Below are 6,000 nucleotides of genomic sequence, written 5' to 3'. Positions count from 1 at the left end.
CCCGAGGCACGTGAGATCTTTGCAGCCCAGGGATTGAACCTGTGTCCGCTGCCTTGGAAGGCAGATTTTTTTTTTTTGGTAAAAAAAATTAATTTTTAATTGGAGGATAATTGCTTTACAATGTTATGCTGATTTCTGCCATAGATCAACATGAATCAGCCACAGGTACACACACCGTGTCCCCTCCCTCCTCCCTCCCCACCCCACCCTTCTCGGTTGTCACAGAGCCCCTGTTTGAGTTCTGAGTTCATACAGCAAATTCCCGGTGGCTGTCTATCTTACATATGATATTGTAAGTTTCCATGTCACTCTCCCCATACATCTCACCCTCTGCTCCCCTCTCCCCGTGCCCATAAGTCTGTTCTCTGTGTCTGTTGGCAGGCAGATTCTTAACCACTGAATCTCCGGGGAAGCCCCTGAGATGACTTCTTACGGCAGCCACTAATACAGTGATGACAAGAACTGGTGGACATGAAGCATAAGAAAGGTGGTGAGCCCAATGAGGAAAAACAAGACATAGAATCATGCTCATCATCACAGGAGGGCCTACTGTGTGCCAGGCATGGTTTATTTTTTTAAATTTATTTTAAAAATATTTATTCATTTATTTGGTTGCTCGGGGTCTTAATTGCAGCACATGGGATCTTTCAGTTGTGGCATGAGAACTCTTAGTTGCGTCATGTGGGGTCTAGCTCCCTCTTTTTGTTGAGTCGCTGAGTCCTGTCTGACTCTTTACGACCCCATGGGCTGCAGCACGCCAGGCTTCCCTGTCTTTCCCTATCTCCCAGAGTTTGCTCAAACTCATGTCCATCGAGTGGGTGATGCCATCCAACCATCTCATCCTCTGTCGTCCCCTTCTCCTCCTGCCTTCAATCTTTCCCAGCATCAGGGGCTTTTCTAATGAGTTAGTTCTTCGCATCAGGTGGCCAAAGTATTGAAGCTTCAGCTTCAGCATCAGTCCTTTCAATGAATATTCAGGTTGATTTCCTTTAGGATTTACTGATTTGATCTCCCTGCAGCCCAAGGGACTCTCAAGAGTCTTTTCTAGTTCCATGATCAGGAATCAAACCCGGGCTCCCTGCACTGGGAACATGAAACCTTATCCTCTGAACCACCAGGAAAGTCTGAAGCATTTTTTTAGGTACGTTATATACTTCATCTTTCCCTAGAGCTTATACAGTTGGTGTTGTTTTACTCTTGGAGAAACTAGGGCTCAGAGAGGTCAATAACACACCCCAGGTAACTGGCTGGAAACGGCAGAGCTGGGCTTTGAACTCAGGGCTGACTGATGCCAAAAGCTATGTTTTTTTACATTGCTTCTTGGAAGTTGGTCATTCAAATGTGTATTCAGTTCCTGTTTGTATATAACATTGAACTTTATTAGTATTCAAATTTGAAAATTAAAGCTATCTATTATTCCTATGTTTTCAATATAAATATTTAAAAATATTTATTTATGTGCTGTGCTGTGTCTTAGCTGTGGCCTGTGAACTCATAGACATGGCCTTCAGGGTCTTAGCTTTCTGACCAAGGATCAAACCCAGGCCCCCTGCATTGGGAGCATGGAGTCTTAGCTATTGAGCCACCAGGTAAGTTCCTCTTTTATTTTCTATATTTAAAAAAAGTGGGACAAGCAGTGATTACCATGCCACATTCAGGCATCTTATGCATTTTTGCTGCTACAGATTTACCAAATTTACAGATTTACCAAAAAAAAGAGAGAAAGAGAAAAAATACAGTGTCTTTCCCAGGGAGAACAGACAAGCAGAGGTGAAGGCCTCCTTTGGTGGGAGATGTGCCCACGTGGGTGTTTGGGGGGAGGTAGTGTGAAGGGAAGACAAGAGGTTTCCAAGTAGAAGCAACTTTGTAGCCTGGAGACCATCCCTACCCCGGCATTTTGTTTCAAAGGCCCACCATCTCTCCACATGTGGCTCATGGTCCATTCCCATCAGACTCTCCAAGGATAATGTTAAACATGCAGATTCCAAGGACTTTCAGACTCACTAGAGCTGGGAACCTGCCTTTTAGCAGCTCCTTAGGTATTCTTGGCCCCTTCAGAGGGTGAGGATAGACATCCACTCCCATCCGGCAATTGGCAGACTCTCCCAGCAGGAAAAGACAGTGTCTCTGTGTCTAGACCTTGAAGGGAAGTGTAAGGACAGGTTCAGGTGTGGCTGTGGTTGGGCAACACAACATATTAACAAGGGTGACTGAAACAAGATGGAAGGGGATCTCGCCACGTCTACATGCAGGCCTGGGCCATTCAGAGCTGGTATGATGCCACGACTCGGATCCTTTCTACCTTTTTGTTCCGCTGCTGGGTGGCTTCTCTTCCTTGGGTCACTTTACGGTCCAAGGAGACGCCTTGGTTTCCAGTCGTTAAAATCCACATGCTGGGCAATAGTATTGAGGAGGAATGAAGAAGGGATGCTTCTTCTTTGAAAGGCAGTTTGTGGAAGTTACACACACTCCCTCCCCTTCCATCCAGGAGAAAACCCCCAGCTGCCCTGCCTTGCTGAGAGCTTTGTTCTGGGTTACCATGTGGAACCATTTCGAAGGGAGCTGGGTGGGAGCAGATATAGAAACTCCTGTGGCCGGGTGGTTGTCCCACCCCAGCGGGGATGCCTGCATGTGTTGACATGCGGAGTCGTGCAGCCCCCAGGGCGGGGGCCTTGAACGGAGTGGTTAGTTGGGGCAGGTGGACACTCAGTGCGAGACACATGAGACCTGGGTCATCTTTTGGTGGGGTTGGGAGAGGGTGGGACAATGGCAAATACCATGGACTAAAAGTCAGTGTTTTCTCCCATTTTCTTTTTTTAAATTTTTTTGTTTATTTATTTTTGGCTCTGCGGGGTCCTCACTGATGCCAGCAGACTTTCTCTAGTTGTGGCAGGCGGGGGCTACTCCCTGGTTGTGATGCGCAGGCTTCTCTTTCATTGCGGTGGCTTCTCCTGTGGAGTGCATGCTCCAGGCCATGTGGACTTCAGTCTTGTAGCAGGCAGGCTCAGTAGTTGTGCTACATGGGCTTAGTTGCTCAGCATCGTAGGATCTTCCGGCCCCAGGGATCAAACCCATGTCTCCTGCACTGGCAAATGGATTCTTTCACCATCTGCCACCAGGAAGGCTCTCTTTTCTTGGATAGAATAAGAGGTTAATAGTCGAGGGAGGGTGAGGAAGGCCCCCCAACCAGTAATTCTGAAATTCTTGTCAGTGATGAACAGTGGGAAACCGGAACACATTTAGCCAGATTCAGGAAAATGGAACACTGTGACATTTCGTATGCTCCAAACTTGAGAAACATCTCACACCCAGCTGTATTCATCAGGGTTCTCCTGATAAACAGAACCGAGAGGAGGCACACAGAAACATCAGAGGAGATTTATTGTGGATGGGAATAGGCTCATGTGATGATAAGGGCTGAGATGTGCTGCAGTCTGCCGTCTGTAAACTGCAGAACCAGAAAGCAGGTGCTGTGGATGAGGCTTGTCCCTGCTAGGGGCGGGCAGAACGTCATCTGAGCAAATGCTAAGCGTTTCCAGGAACAGCCTCACGGACAGACCCAGAAATAGTGTTTTACTAGTTATCTGGGCATGCCTTAGCCCGTCAAGTGGACACATAAAATTATCCATCCCACCAGCTTAAGGGTGGTAGCTGATGTTAATGAGTTTAAACAGGGAGTGTGTAAATCGATAAGAGTCTTTTTTGGAAATTAGTCTGGAGTCATATATCAAGTATCTTTAAAATGTTCAAGACAGAGAATTCTCTGGTGATCTAGGGGTTAGGACTGAGCACTTTCACTGCTGAGGGCACAGGTTCAATCCTTGGTCAGGGACCTAAGATCCCACAAACTATGTGGTGTGGCCAAAAAAAAGAGAGTGTTCAAGCCTTTTGACCCTGTAATAATTCCAATATAAAGAACCTAGCCCACAGGGGCACACTTCCACAAAGATATTTGCTGTTTTGATTATTTAAAATGGGGAGAAACAAGGGGGTAGATGGGAGGGAGGCTCAAGAGGGAGGAGACATTTTTATACTTATGGTTGATTCTTGATGTGCAGCAGAAACCAACACAAAAATGTAATTATTCTCCAATTAAAAATTACAACAATATTTTTTAAAAATTGGTAGTTCAAGATCAAGAAAAATAAGAATTAAGTACTTGGGACTGAATAAACTGATGAGGATGATGACAAAAAATAAAATAAAATAGGGAGAAACAGGATACCACCTAAGTGGCTAGTGCGGAGGGACTATAGTCTTTCTTTCTTCACATTTCTACCTCGGTGACTGAGACACTTTTTTTGCCTTCCTGGAGAGGAACTGGGGAAAAGGCTTCTCTCTGATCGCCACTCCTTACCCGCACAGTGTGTCTGTTAATCGCTTAGTCCTGTCCAACTCTTTGCGACCCCATGGACTGTGGCCCACCAGGCTCCTCTGTCCGAGGGATTCTCCAGATAAGAATACTGGAGTGGGTTGCCATTGCCTTCTCCCTGGATCTTCCTGATCCAGGGATCGAACCTGGGTCTCCTGCATTGCAGGTGGATTCTTTACCGCCTGAGCCACCAGGGACAGGTGCAATTTAGCCGACAGTGGAAACAGGCCAAGGCCACTGACCGCCCACCAGCTGTCTGCTCTCTGCCTGGATTGCTCAGGCTGCCGCAGAGCACACACACCCTCGCACACACAGCTGGTCTCACCAAGCCTCCAGGTCTGCACACCCAGCCCCGCTCACATCAGCTGTAGGAACGAGGGCCTGGTTTGGGCTTCAGGCTTATAATGTGGATGTATGCTGTAGTTTTAGTCTTGTTGGGTGCTTCTCCTTCTCAGAAGGGTGGTGAGGGGTGACTGTGCTTCCTGGGAGGTGTGTGCCATCCCAGGAGCATCTCCAAGAACAGAGAGAAGAGGCGGGGCTGGGAGCTCAAGCATCCGAGGGCAGGAGGGGCCGCGGAGGTTGGCAGCAGCTGCTGCACGCTGACTCACAGCTTCCCCTCTGCTGTGTGTTGGGGTGGGGGGGTGGCGGGAACAGGCTGAATAACACAATCGGCGCAATTGGAGTGTGAGTCACTGTGAGGCTGGCGTCATTAGCCCTGGCCACGTGCCCTTCTGCGACCGTGACCCCCCACCCCAAGCAGAGCTTGGATGCTCTGGATTTGCAGAAATAGTCGAAGACAGACATTGAAGTACTGGAAAGAGTTTTTCCTCTGGGTCATGGGAAACAGAAGAAATCTTGGCCCACGAATGAACTTGTTCAAGAATGACAACTGTATTTTCTCTACAGTCATCATTTCTGACACCATGGCTCCCTAGGTCCATGAGGTTTCCATTTCATCTCTGGCACACCTGGGACTTCTGTGGTGATGGGGTACAGTGCGGGGAGCGAATATTTAGTCCTGGTCATCAGTCCATACTGGTGACCCCCGAGACACCGGCCGTCCCTGGGTATGCGGCCCCATTTCATAGCTATCTCAAAGTGCTATCCTTTGGATAATGCACTTTTTTGTCTTTTGACTTAGACTAGGCTTCCCTGATGGCTCAGATGGTGAAGAATCCACCTACAATGAGGGACACCTGAGTTTGATCTCTGGGTTGGGAAGATCCCTTGGAGGAGGGCATGGCAACCCACTCCAGTATTCTTGCCTTAAGAATCCCCATGGACAGAGGAATGTGGCGGGCTTGCAAAGTCCATGGGGTTGCAAGGAGTTGGACATAACTGAGTGACTAAGCAGCAGCCACAACATATTACAACAACATCCCAATTAGAAAGGGTGGGATAAGTAAATTTCTGCCCACCTCCAGGTAGTAAATAGGGCCACATGCTAAGTGCTAAGTCGATTCAGTTGTGTCTGACTCTTTTGCAACCCCACGCAGCCTGCCAGGCTCCTCCGTCCATGGGGTTCTCTAGGCAAGAACACTGGCATCAGTTGCCATTTCCTTCTCCAGATCTTCCCAACCCAGGGATCGAACCTGCATCTCTTAATGTTTCCTGCATTGGCAAGCAGG

This window comes from Cervus elaphus, chromosome 19 (genome assembly GCF_910594005.1).
Source record: "Cervus elaphus chromosome 19, mCerEla1.1, whole genome shotgun sequence".
Classification (NCBI taxonomy): Eukaryota; Metazoa; Chordata; class Mammalia; order Artiodactyla; family Cervidae; genus Cervus; species Cervus elaphus.
The sequence above is the reverse complement of the archived record's forward strand: the minus strand, read 5'-3'. Positions refer to the sequence as shown.